Raw genomic sequence first — 13,949 nt, 5'->3', positions numbered from 1 at the left:
CAGAAGAGAACCATTCCTGGGAAAGGCTTTTGAGGAACAGGCAGTGCAGTTATATCACTTTACAGATCCATACCTGGAGTTAGTTGTTCCCATTAATTTACAGTACCTTGTGTTGTCATGAAGAGCTTTGTCTTATTTTCATATCATACCTTCAATCTGTTAAGACCTGCTGAATTCTAATCTGTACTTCAAAATAATTTCAATATCTCCCAGTTTCAGGTAGTCTGAAACAACAATAATTGAAGTGGTTAATAGAAGTACTTAACAAAACAAGATCTAGATGTCTTATATTTCCATTAAAAAAAAAACCAAAACCAAAACATGAAATTTCTTTCACTGTATATTTGTACAACGCCTTTTTCACCCATACTATAGCACTTTCCTCAAGAACGTCTCAACAGCTTTTCTTGTAAGTAAGATGGGTGAAGCAGGGCCAAAAGCTTTTCTGAAGCTAAGATGTATCATATCTACAATTTATTTCTGTAGAAAGGCCTCTTACCTTCCAGAATTATTGAGCAAATTGAAGGTAAGTGTCAGGTTTATAATCCCCCTTTCCTTTTCCCTTTCCTACTTCTTCAAAGTTGCACACTATATTTGTCTGGTTTCAGTCTTCTGGCATTTCATAAACCTTTCAGACATTATCAATGAGAACACCTCTGAAATTACCCCAGACAGTGCTTCACAAATCCTCAAATGAAAGAGTTCTCCAAGGGATTAATTATATTTTTAGGGTCAATATGAGTAATTACACTTTAAGGAAAAAACACCTCAGCATAATCTCCCATTCTATATCTCTACATTCCAGGACAGATGGGCTTAATGTCCAGTTTATGATAGTCAGGCACTGACCATAACAGCATGTCAGGACCACAATGGCTCACAGAGAGCTCTCCACTTGTAATTTGGGTTACACAGAAAATGCAATAGAATACAGGAAAAACTCAGGGAAGAAATTGTGTTAAGGGAAATGTCACATCCATACAATCATGTATTTTCCTATTCCAAACATGCTGGTAGGACTGAGTAAGCACATTCTAAACCACGTTGTTTCAACACTTCATTTTCAGTTCATCTGAATCACGGACTTTTCTTAATAAAACAAATAGCTCCATGATCACACAGGTGCCAATGAAACCTGGTTTATCTGGATTCATGTCTGTTGTTGACTGATTGTATCTTTTCTAAAAATTGGGAGTTCTTAAGAGAGTTGCTTCCCATGTGAATTCTCTACTGCCCATGCTGAAGAGCAGCCTCACAGAAAGGGACTTGGGGGTCCTGGTCGATGGCAAGTTGAACATCAGTCAGCAGTGCCCTGGCAGCCAGGAGGGCCAACCCTGCCCTGGGGGCATCAGGCACAGCATCGCCAGCTGGGGGGAGGGGATTGTCCCGCTCTGCTCTGCACTGGGGCGGCCTCACCTCGAGTGCTGGGGGCAGTTTTGGGTGCCACAATATAAGAAAGGCATTAAACCATGAGAGAGAGTCCCAGGGAGGGCAACAACAATGGGGAAGAGACTTGAGGGGAAGCCGTGTGAGGAGTGGCTGAGGGCACCGGATCTGTTCAGCCTGGAGGAGACTGAGGGGACACCTCACTGCAGTTACAACTTCCTCGTGAGGGGATGAGGAGAGGCAGACACGGATATCTTCATTCTGGTGACCAGTGACAGGACCTGAGGGAATGGCCTGAAGCTGAGTCAGGCCAGGGGAAGTTTGGATTAGATATCAGGAAGAGGTTCTTCCCCCAGAGGGTGGTTGGGCACTGGAACAGGCTCCCCAGGGAAGTGGTCACAGCACCAGCTGGAAAAGAGTTTAAGAAGCATTCAAGTGATGGTGCTGTGCAGGGCCAGGAGTTAGACTTTGATGATCCTTGTGGGCCCCTTAGTATATTCTATGATTCTACGATCAAGACGTCCATGCTGCATCCTCTGCAGCAGACAAGATTCTTTGGCAATTATTCCTTCTCCTGTCCACAGCTTTCACATTATTTTTATGACTTTATGAATTCTTTTCCTGCTGAAAGTCTAAATCAGATCATCTTGCCCTCAGTAACTAAAAAAGAGAACTCAGAGAGAGTGAATACTGCAATAAAATATCTTAAGCCAGATGAGATGATCCCACCTTTAGAATATTCTTATAATGGACCTGGATAGTTTAATATTTTTCTGAACCGTCCTTAGCTTTTCTCCCTAAATCACCAAGTGTAGTTTAATAGAAAAATCTTCCTGGCACAAAACTTGAAGACAGCAAAAAAGTAAAAATATTACATCCTAGCAGAGAATTTTCCTTGCCCTAGCTTTCACCTTCATTATCAGGAAACACAGAGGGAGAAAGAAAATACTTGGACACCTGAGGACTTGTGCGCTCAGAATCTTCAAACTAAATTCAATCTGCTCCTTCTGTGAGTTAATAACATGAGCTGTGGGAAATACCAGGAACAAGGTTTTGCAGACAAGAGGTAACCCTGCGATGACACAGCAGTGAGTTAGCACAGCAAAACAAGACATTCAGCAGATTCTTTTGGTGAGTACAAGATTCAGCAATGCAAGACAGAGGGTTAGAAAATCAGCCAGGAGCTCACAAATGTTTTCAGGATATATGTGCAGAAGTGTACACATCAGATTTGTGTTCACAGAAAATAGCATTTCTGCTTAATTATTCCAGAAATGGTAACTCAACAGAAATCTATCTACATAAGCAGATACTGACCAAGTTTTCAAGTTTAACAACAACAACAAAATTTAAAAAAAAAAAAATTTCCAATTAAGTAGTGAAATGCAGAACTTGTGCTGCCTACAAAATGAAGTACTTATGGATTATCACTGCTCATTGGACCTTCTTATCAAAATATCCCAATTAAAAATTATCTACTTCCTTTTAACTGCCTAAATAAATAGCCTTTTTACACTCAGAAAAATGTTCCTCTTAAGGGCATGTCTTCAGCTAACAGTTCTTTTGCAGAAATTTGGAATGTCCGCTTTACAGTGGAGTCACTACACCGCACTACTGTCTCCTGCAAATTTGCCTGCTGCCTCTAAGTTCTTTTATGAAATACATTTGTTTTCTTAAAAGCAAAGGAAGGCAGTGTACATGATGTGAGAAGATGTATGTACATAAGGAAATAAAAAAAATAAGTCCCCATTCTTAAGCCCTGAGGATGAGAGGGGAGAAGTGGATTTGGTTTTACCCAAATGAGGGGGCCACACACAGACTGGCACTGGGAATCACCCCTCACCCCTGCAAACTGCTAAGTCAAACAACCCATTATTTGGAATATTTCTGCTTTAAAAAAGCGCCAAAAACCTACTAGGGATCATGATAATAATTCATCAGTTTGATCAGACACAGTGCTCACACTGTCCCCTGATGATGCTTGGTTTGCTGCTACGAAGCCAGGCAGAGTCCGATGGGGAGCTACTGCAGACTAACTGGATAGTGGGATTGCATAGCTTCCCTTTCTGGAAACAATTTCTCTTTCAAAGAAGCCTCAGCCAAGGAACGGTACCAAAATCTGTTTTAAGGGAGATAAGTAATACTGCTGAATTTTCTGACAGAGAAGCTATGATAAAATTGACTAATGACACAGAACAAAACCTGAGTGTTACATTCAAAATTGACAAAGCTTCAAATCAAAATCTATCTCTGACATATCTTTGTTCTGACTAGGTCTGAAGGCTTTAATAATTTACTCATGTAAAATGGCTTTATTAATATTTAAGCTCAAAGATGAGCAGGCATGTAGAAAATAACATTAAAACCACAGGGTATTTTTTCTTTATTTCCCTTTTAGTCATGTTTTACAGCTGTAAATATCGATGGAGATGTATTATATTCTGTATTTATATTCTGCCTGGTGTACTAGAGAAAACCTAAGTGACGTATTCTACGTGCTATATCATACAAACCACTGCCTAGCTAGTTACTCTTAAAATGTGACTGCTCAAATCTGTGTGCAGGCACAGGCACAGGATTGATATTTCCTTACCACACACATATTAACTCTCTATATATGCAAAATCAACAGAAATTCTACAAATTTCTTAACATTTGAAATGAGATTTATTTAATCTTTAGCTTAATTATAATCTAGGGAACGATTTTTTTTTTTCTTAAGACATAATTTAAAACCAGAAACATACATAAGAGCTAATTAGTGATTCTTTCCCTGATTTCCATTTCTTTGCTCAGACAGACACACAACTCCCAGTCACAGGCTCTGTTTTTGCACCAGCTTCTGCAGGACTGGCTTTCAATCACAGATAGCTAGGCAACAGAGCTAGATATTTTATATTTTTTTTCCAATGTCTAATTCAGAAACCAACACCCTGAGAGAGTGACAAAGGCAGTCTCACTGAGCTTAAATGCACCTGTTAGCTAAGCTCGCTCAGGTGGACTAATTGGCAAAGGTAATTGTCATACTATGTTAGGAATTCATTATTTCTGCAGACTTGCTGGTAGCAGGTTCAGGCTTTTCTTGGGGGAAGAATTGCATGTTTCTTTTCATAAAATACAAGGGAGGAAGACAAATTCTGGTGAAAAAGATATTCTTTTAATGTATTTAATCCTTAAACTAAGACTGAATCGATATCATTTTTATTATGTTAACATCTTAAAATGAAAAGGAAGTATTTGGGATTAAATGGGAATAATAATCCAAATTAGCTATATCTATTTAAAGAAAAAAAAGGCTGAGAGCACAGGCTTAAGTCCTGGCATGCAATTGTCTTTCCTTTTTTGACATTTAGTGAGCTCCATGTCACAATACTGGCACAGGCTTCCCCCCAGTGCCTGCACATAGTTCAGGGATTGGCTGAGTCCCAACAGACACTTTTTGTGCAGTCATCCTGTTCTGGGGGTGTCAGAGAATCCAGCTGGAGAGATATGATCTGTGCCATGCCAGTCGGCCTCAGGCCAGAAAGCAGCCCCTGAATCATTTAATTTATCGGTCTGGCTGTAGCTGTTAGTATATAGAGGAAAGCACATGAGAAAATGTGATCAGTAATGGGATTCCTCCATGTTTCTTCCTTAAGGATTGATGTCCTTAACAGAGGTAAACAAACCCAGAGTTAGACCTAACAGAAGGCTCTTTGGGAAAGTCAGGACCATTAAGCCATGTGCTTTATATGTTGAACCACAGCATAAAACTGATTTTTTCCTTTCAGATTTTCACATCCCACCTGCTTCATCTCAAGACCACTTTGTCTTTCTGTTTACTTCAAACTCAGGAAATAGCTATGAAATTGTACTTAATCCTTAAATCAGTTGGGCATTACCTTGAAATTTTCTTTCCCCAAATAGTCTGACAAATCCCAAAGAAATTCAGTTGTTCGCACCACTGATGAAGGTATGGAGGGGATGAAGCCTTTCTTCTGAGCTACTGAACTGACAGAGGTAAAAAGGCAATTTGCTGTATTCAATACAGACAGCAATACATTACCATAGCAGAAATCCTGTAAGACTATGAACAACATGTATAAATGCAGAGCAGCTCATCTACCCATGAACAATGTGTGAAAACAATTGTCATAATTGCAAAATAAGGTAGGAACTGGCATTTGAAGGGGAAGGTGCCATACCACACCTGGTGCAGCAGGGTTGGTCTCTGGTCCAGCAGTCACCAGGCATGCAGAGTTATCCTGCTGCCACTTGTGCATGTGGAGACTGTGTGACAAAGTCTGCAACTACTGCAAGACATACAAGCTCTGCAAAATGTGTAGGAGCTGAATCACCAGACCAGGACTTAATGACTTGTGCATGATCCCAGTGTTTTCTCAGCAGTGTAAAAGCACAGGCAATGAAGAGCAGACATGTCAAGAACCAGTTAAATCTGGAGATTCATTTTCAGATATAAAGGCTTTTATGTCAAGGTCACCAGCTCAAATCCAGCTAATAGTGGGTCATCCATCTACAGCAGTTCTCATGGGCAATCATGGGAGGTGAGGCTTCCCCAGTTACTACCGAGGATAACTGATATTAACACTGATTTCTCATCGTGAAACATACTTTGCCATCCTCTTGCAGACCCCCTGAGCTTTAAGGATGACATCATGATGCACACGTTTGTGTATAAATGGAGACTTTTTTACACAGCTGACATGGGAGATCTTATATATATTCCATTTGTCATAGAAACAAGATGTGTGCAAGCTTATGTAAAGCCCATCAGTAACTTGGAAGCTGTTTAAACTGCGATAGCAGAGCTCCATGGTGGAAGTCCACAAGGAAATAGATATGCAAACATGGTGGTGTGTGCGCTGTTGTGGAAGATGAGAACTACACAGCCTTAGGCTGCACGTGAAATTCGTCCTAGACTGCAGAAAGGCCCTTTTATTAACCTGCATAGCAAAATGTTTAATAATGCCTGGAATTTTCCTCCAAATGTTTTGGCCTCTACATGCAAGGCTCACTCAAATCTTATGGGTGGATATAGTGCAGGCAACTGCAACTAAACCAATGTACAGTTATCCAGAAGGATGCAGTAAGTCACAGAAGAAAACTGACCCCAAAAGATGGTGATGGTTTTTAGTCTATATTGTTTAATTATGCACATATAGTATTAGAAAGTGTATCTCTCTGCTTAAGAAACACAACTGTATTTTTGGACAGTGTGGCGGTTTGACGCTGATTAAGCGCCAAGCACCATGAAAGACTAGTCACTTTTTTGCCTCTGCTATAGCTGAGCAGAGGAGGGGAACTTAAAACTTCATCTTCATGAGATGAAATAAGGATTATGGAGGAAAAAGGTAAACTTCAAGGCAAAACAGGTCCAAACTTAAACAATATAAAGAGGGTTTATTACTAACAGAATTAAAAGTAAAAAGAATAATGAGAAACCAAACTTTCAGAACACCTTCCCCAATCCTCCTTCTTTCCACTAACCATGCAAGGAAACAAACATGGGGTTTTGGTCAGTATTTCATTTCTTAAGAGTCTTTCTTTATGTTTAAGGAAAAGAGCTTCTTCTGCTGTGCCGTGGGATCCTTCCCACGGGAGAGTTCTCTGTGAACTTTTTGCACGTGGTTTCAACTTTCACAAACAAAAGCCCACCCAAATCTGCTGCAATGAAAATCCCTCCCACGAATCTTGCAGTCTTCCCACAAATGCCAGCACGGGTCATAATAGATCATAAGGGTCAATCTTTTAAGGATGAGCTGTTCTAGCCTGGAAGCAAAGGTTCTCTTCTTCAATCTTTAAAAGCCTCTCAGCATCTGTGCACTCTAACATGAGCACTCCTCTTCGTGGGCTGCGCATGGATTTCCGCCCCCCACCATGTAATTCAATGAATTATAGGGAAAACAATTTGCTGTATATAGTCCTCACCATGGCTTGCAGGAGAATTTCAGCTCCAGCACTGGGAATGCCTCCGCCCTCTCCCTTCCCCCATCAACCTTGGTGTCACCATGTTTCTTTTTCACCTGACCTCAACTTTCCTTCTCTCTGACCTGGAAGAAAGCCAGTACCTGGAAGCCACAGCTGATCTCATCTGGGCTCCAAATCAGGGAGATATTTGCCATGTCTCTCGTTGCCAGCTGCGTGGTGTTTTTTGCTCGGTTCAGCATGAGCCACTGGCCTCAGGAGCCTGCTGGCACCGCGTGGGCTGTGTGGCTTTCAGAAGGCTCTTGGCCGTGCAGTCCCAGCCCCACGGCTGCTCCTCAGTGACCTCAGGGGTGGCTCCTCTCGGCCGCGCTGGGAGAACCGGGGCCCTCTCTGGGAAGCTGCCCGGCCCTCCGCCCCTGCCCTTCTCACCACCCCTCGGCAGGGAAGCAGGAAAACAACTTTTTGTGGCTACACCTTTCTTAAAATATGTCATCACAGAGGCATTTCCAGCTTGTCCAATTGGTCTAGCAACCTGCCCATCAGCTATTGGCTCTGTGCTGGTCACAGAAGTTTTGAGCAGCTGTTTTCTTTTTTTTTTTTTTTTCCTCTGCCTCCATACACCAGATTTTTGCTGAACCACCACAGACAGAAAATTGTTACATGACAAAAAATTATAAATAGAAATGCTTGGAAAAATTTTTGGAATGGGAAAAGGGTGTAATTTATAATTATATATAATACATTTATATTTTAAATTAAGATCTTTTAAGAATATATAAGTTGTTATTAATATGTTGAAATTTTAGAAAAGATGGCCAATGGAACCAATACTACTAAAGGGAGACCCAAAACCCAGAGACACAACAATTCAAGTTTCTGTTAGTTCTAGTTAATATGGTTTTCATTATTTGTAAGAGTTCTAGTTAATATGGTTTCATTATTTGTAAGTGAAATAATACTTGATTATCTATTCACTGCTGAATCACCTGGTAGCAAAACCAAAACAAAGACACTTAAAAATACCAGCCAGAAGTGAAGCTGCTTCTCTATCATCTTCCTCAAAGTGATACAAATTTTTAACTAAGCATCCAGCTGCCACTTTACACATTTTACTATGAATAACTCTGGGGATCTGCACAAATCAATGAACACAATGTGGTTCTATGTGCTACACACATTCTTATTTCAGATCTGTCTCTACATCATCTCTCTAGATATGCTACTCTAGACTAAAAAAAACCCATATCCTAAATAGAAAGGAGAGACTAGTGTCTAAAAGTTTTTACTTTATAAAGAAATTTTTGTTGAAGAAAATAAAAAAGAAAGGTCTAAAATGACAAAAAAATAATAAAAATACACAAGACCTCTTCAGAAGACCTGTTCTTCTGTTTTATATATTCATGTGCCTGCTCTTACACACAAAAAAGATAAATGAAGAGGGATTCTAATATTTCAAGCACTGATAAAAACAACAATAAAAATTCAATTTCTTTAAATCTTGTTTATAGTCAGTAAACATTTGGTTAAGAAATCACTTAGTGCCCAATGATAAATTCTGCTAGAATTAATAAATGTAAGAGTTTAAAAACAAATCCACATTGAAAAATATGAAATTTCTCAACTGCTGAGACAGTTATTTTAATATTGTCACTTTTTTAACTTTCATGTGACAAAACAATTAATGATCAGTAATACATTTTTTAAAATTATTTAGATAGAAAATCAGTATTATATCTCATCTAGAAAATGCTGCCAATATTGTTTTCTTGTTTTCTGCTCTTTCCTTTAAAATTGGAATTCTCCTATTTTAAAGCCTAATCTGTGGATACAAAATATTGCTGCTAGCAAGAATTTTCTTCCTTCTTTCCAGTCCCGTGAGATATTTTTCTTTCTCACGGAAGATATTAGCAGAGTTCTATAAACTATGAACACCTGCGACCTTGCAGAGCCTTTTTTATGGTACAGTAGAAAAATATTTTGACAATGGATGTTTTAGGATTTTAGCCAATCACCCCCAAGGGGTGGCTGATCCTTTGTCCAATTAGACTATGAAGAAAAAAGTCTATAAAAGAGTTTGTAAAATAATTAAATAAATCAATCTTGCTGCACAATTTCTGCCTGCTGGATCTCTCTTCTCCTCCCTACCACTGCGAGACACCATGATACTAATCTATTTCTCTTTGCTTTCCAATTTTCTCACATTCCATTTTCCCTTGCTATGACTGAGAGACACATCATGAGTTTATGAAAAACAGGGCTTTTTAAGTCAGGATATAAGAAGTTTTAACATCTGTATATTTTTACAGGATTATCATACACCTTATTTTGTAACTCAATTTTCAATATTTTTTTCTGTCTTGGCATTACTGGCTGACTGCTAAATCCAAGTTAGCATGAACAAAGTCTCTTTTACTTCCCCTCCAAGCTGCCCAGAGGTGCTTGGCTGTACAAACTTCAAGGACGTTCCACACAGGAACCTCAAAGTGTGGTGCTAGAGATACAGTACAGTGAAAAACTGTAAACAAACTGGCCAGGAAGAAAGTCAAATAGCATCATCTTATGCCTCTGGTATCAAATTTTCTTAAGACTGAAGCAGGAGTAGTGAGCCACATAACCCATTTTAGTCAAATTATTTGGATTATAGTACCCCATGCTGCATAAAGATTTATATTTCTCAGATTTGGCAGAATCCCAAAGTCACATATTTAAAGAGTGTCAATACTAGACTCTTCGTATTTATGTTTCAAATTACTTGACTGTATTTGGAAGCACTTCTAATTTGCAGTAGAACATGCTACAAAAAGAGAAACCATCTGCTTATGAAAACGTATACAGCTATCTTATATTCCATATGACAAGAACAAACCACTTTTCTTTTTCTCCATTTAATCTTCTTTCCAGCATTGTCTCCTGGCTCATTTCTTCTTTCTCCTCGCATTCTCACACCTCCAGCTTTTATAAATTCAATTTTCAAGTCCATGTATTATATGGCTACTCAGCCATCCACTTCTTTGCCTTTTACTGTTGTAACTGCTAGATTTAGTTTAGCAGGCTGTAGCTCCCTGAGATCTCAGAGGGGGTTGCCTAGGGCAATGCGACCCGGCCGCATCCCGCAGTCCATTTCAGACCCTGCGGTCTTGCTCCAGCAGCCAGCAGTGTTACAACCAGTGATGGCAAAGGAGATGAGAAGGGTCTCCCATGAGGATTGAGATGGCTTTAATCGCATCTTGCCCCGTGATTTCCAGAGGCAGGGATAATTCGTGGTCTGGGCGTGGGGGGTTTTGTCAGGGGTCCAGGGGCGGTCCCTGGGCGGGGCTGGGGTACAGGAACAAATAGGGAGAACCCAAGGGAGTGGCCAAGGCTAAGGGCAGGGGGGAGCTGGAAGGGGAACATGGCATCTGGAAAGCAGTGGGTTAATAGGCTACCACAATTTACTTCATTTGTTTATAAATCTGGGAACTGATCTCCCACACACCACAACAACAGACAGCCTGAGAACTTTCTTTAGCAGGGAGTTTCTGTTGCTTACCCCTCTGTTGTATTCTTTCTTTGGAGGAGAAGGTATCAGACCCAGCAAGAAGACATAGTTCAGCAGAGAGCAGAGCAAAAAAAGGAGCCAGGAGATATTAGTGGACTGGAATTGAAGAAATAGCCCTTGACAAATGCAGTCAAAATGTTTATTAGAAAAGGCCATAGTCCAGTTTTTAGGTAAATTTACGGTCCCGTAACATTTAAAACTCCTAATCCTGGACTACAAATCCTCCTAGTCTGAAAGTTTCTGAATAACCCTAAATCAGAGATCAAAATACATTTTAAGCCACCTCTATTATACAGCTTAAACTTAATAATGTCACTTTTTAACTTTCATGTGACAAAACAATTAATGATCAATAATAAATTTTTTAAAATTATTTAGATAGAAAATCAATGTTATGATATCTCATCTAGAAAATGCTACCAATATTGTTTTCTTGTTTTCTGCTCTTTCCTTTAAAATTGGATTTCTCCTGTTTTAAAGCCTAATCTCTATTTCTCTTTGCTTCCCAATTTTCTCACATTCCATTTTCCCTTGCTATGACTGAGAGATACAACATGAAACTTAAGGCAATGTGTTTCACAATGAGTGGCTGAGTGCTAGGATATGATTCCCCTAAAGGTTATGGAATTAATGTTTCTATAAATACTCATATCTCAACTGGAGAAGGCTCTAAATAAAATGATCTGGTTTTGGGAATGGCTCTACTTTGAGCAGTGGGTTGAACAGGATGACCTCTGAAGGCATCCTCCAACCTAAATTATAATGCTTTTATAACTGAGAGATGGTAAAGGAAGTGACCATAAGCATGTCTTTATTCTTATCTGCTTCTGCTTGGAGACAGGGCAAGGAAGACTGACTGAATATTGCAAGGTTGTGGATTCTAAACATCCAGCTTCTAGTATGGATGGAGGACTACATTTACTTCATCTGCCAAGAAGCAGGACTGCCGAGAAGTGAGACACTGGAGCATGGAAGTGCTTCCAGGGACAGCAACAAACCCAAACCAGAACACTCAAACAACTGTTTTTATCACAGATGGCTTTAGCCCCTGAGGACCACAGGGATCTGGTAGCCTTTCTGTCCGAGATGGAACACACAAAATCTGAAGAGCCCAAAGCAAGTTAAATCATAGAATGATACAAATGTTAAGGTTGGAAAATACCTCTAAGATCATCAAGGCCAACCATCAACACAGCACCCCCACCATGTTAGACATCAGGAAAAAATTCTTCACTGAAAGAGACATTGGGCACTGGACTTGTCTGCCCAGGGAGGTGGTGAAGTCACCATCCCTGGACGTGTTTAAAAAAAGACTGGATGTGGCACTCAGTGCCATGGTGTAGTTGATGAGGAGGTGTTAGGTCATAGGTTGGACTAGATGATCTCAAAGGTCTTTTCCAACCTAGTTCATTCTGCGATTCTGTGATTCTGTAAGCCATGTCCTACAGTGCCACATCCATACATTTTTCCAACACCTCCAGGAATGGTCGCTGCACTACTTCCCTGGGCAGACAATTCCAATGCTTTACAACCTTTCCAGTGAATAAATTTATGCTAATACCTAATCTAAACCTCACCTGTCACAACTTGAGGCCACTTCTCTCGACCTGCCCCTTGTTATTTGGGAGAAGAGACTGACCTCCACCATACTACACCCTCCTTTCTGGGAGTTGTAGAGAGCAATAAGGTCTCCCCTGAGCCTCCTTTTCTCCAGGCTAAACACCTCTAGCTCCCTCAGCTGCTCCTCACATGATGCCTCTCACCAAAATACGAAGTTAATTTCATTAAGCCCTCATTTCATATCAGATAAAGATCAACTCAACAGTGGTGTGAACAACTGAAGCTCCCTGAGCTGTAGCTGTACTGGTTTGAGCATTTAGCTGTTGAAACCAACATAGGGAGCACAGTAAGAGCACAGTTTGATTTGCTCAATTCAAAGTACATATAGGATGGACAAATATACATTAGAAAAGTACCTTCTCTTCTAATGAGTTTTGGACTTCTACTTGCAAAGTTTCACTTGTAGAAACCTATATTCAATCATTCCTTGAGAAAAAAGATAGTGAAACAAAGTCTGCTGACTCTGAAATGTCCCCTTAGGAACTAGATTATCATTGGTTGCTTATTGAGATATCTTTTGTGATTATGGTTTATGCAGACAGTTTTAAATTGGAGGGTGCAGTTGGCTGAAATGAGCTAATTCAATTTATAAATGCAGACTGCTGGAAAGAAATAGTTTTTTTCAGGTCCAAAATGAATTTTATTCCACCTTAATTAGGAGAATATGTAAAGCAAGTGTGGGGAAATAGCTTCTAATTTACAGTAAAAAAGTAAAAGCTAGTAGTTTTTGAGATCAGCCTTTAAAACAAGAAATAGACAGTTTGAGACTATGGTTCATTATTTAACACATGTGTCTGTATTTATCATGCAAATTCTCTGGAATTAGATTAGAAAGCTCAGTTTATTTTTAACTGCTTAAGCAGCAGAAGAAACAGCTAAACTAAGGTCAATGAATATGAGATGAGTATGAATAACTTTTTTACACTTTAATATTAATATTTAGGGAAATATTAATCCTCATGGCAGGATCCAGTCTGGTGGATTATTTCTCAGCAGGTAGCAAAAATCTTGCAGAGAAAAGAAATATTAAATCCACTTAAATACCAGTAAATTACATTGTTTATGGGATGATCCACTGCTTCACTGATATAGAAGTCTTTGAAAGGAGAGAACATGAGCATTCTGAGCTAACAAGTCAGGCTGTACATGGAGAATATGCAGAAGATTTATATTTTCTGTGATGGGAAGAAGGACATATGTCTTGCAAATTACACCCACTCCTCAGCATAACTGCAGTAATAGATTCAACCTCCATCAACAGATCTGTGACCAGAAGGAGAGCTACATACACTAATAGAAATAATGTAGATCTCCCCCTCCTAGAATCAGCAGTTTATGTCCTAGAAGCAACATTAAATTAGAGGATATTGCTCTCATGAACCCCAGTCTGGTGTTCTGCATCCACCTGTGGGGTTCCCACCACATGAAGGACATGGACCTGTTGGACAAAGTCCAGAGGAGGCCTCCAGATGATCAGAGA

The sequence above is a fragment of the Corvus hawaiiensis genome, chromosome 3 (assembly GCF_020740725.1).
Source record: "Corvus hawaiiensis isolate bCorHaw1 chromosome 3, bCorHaw1.pri.cur, whole genome shotgun sequence".
Lineage (NCBI taxonomy): Eukaryota > Metazoa > Chordata > Aves > Passeriformes > Corvidae > Corvus > Corvus hawaiiensis.
Note: the sequence above shows the minus strand (reverse complement) of the source record.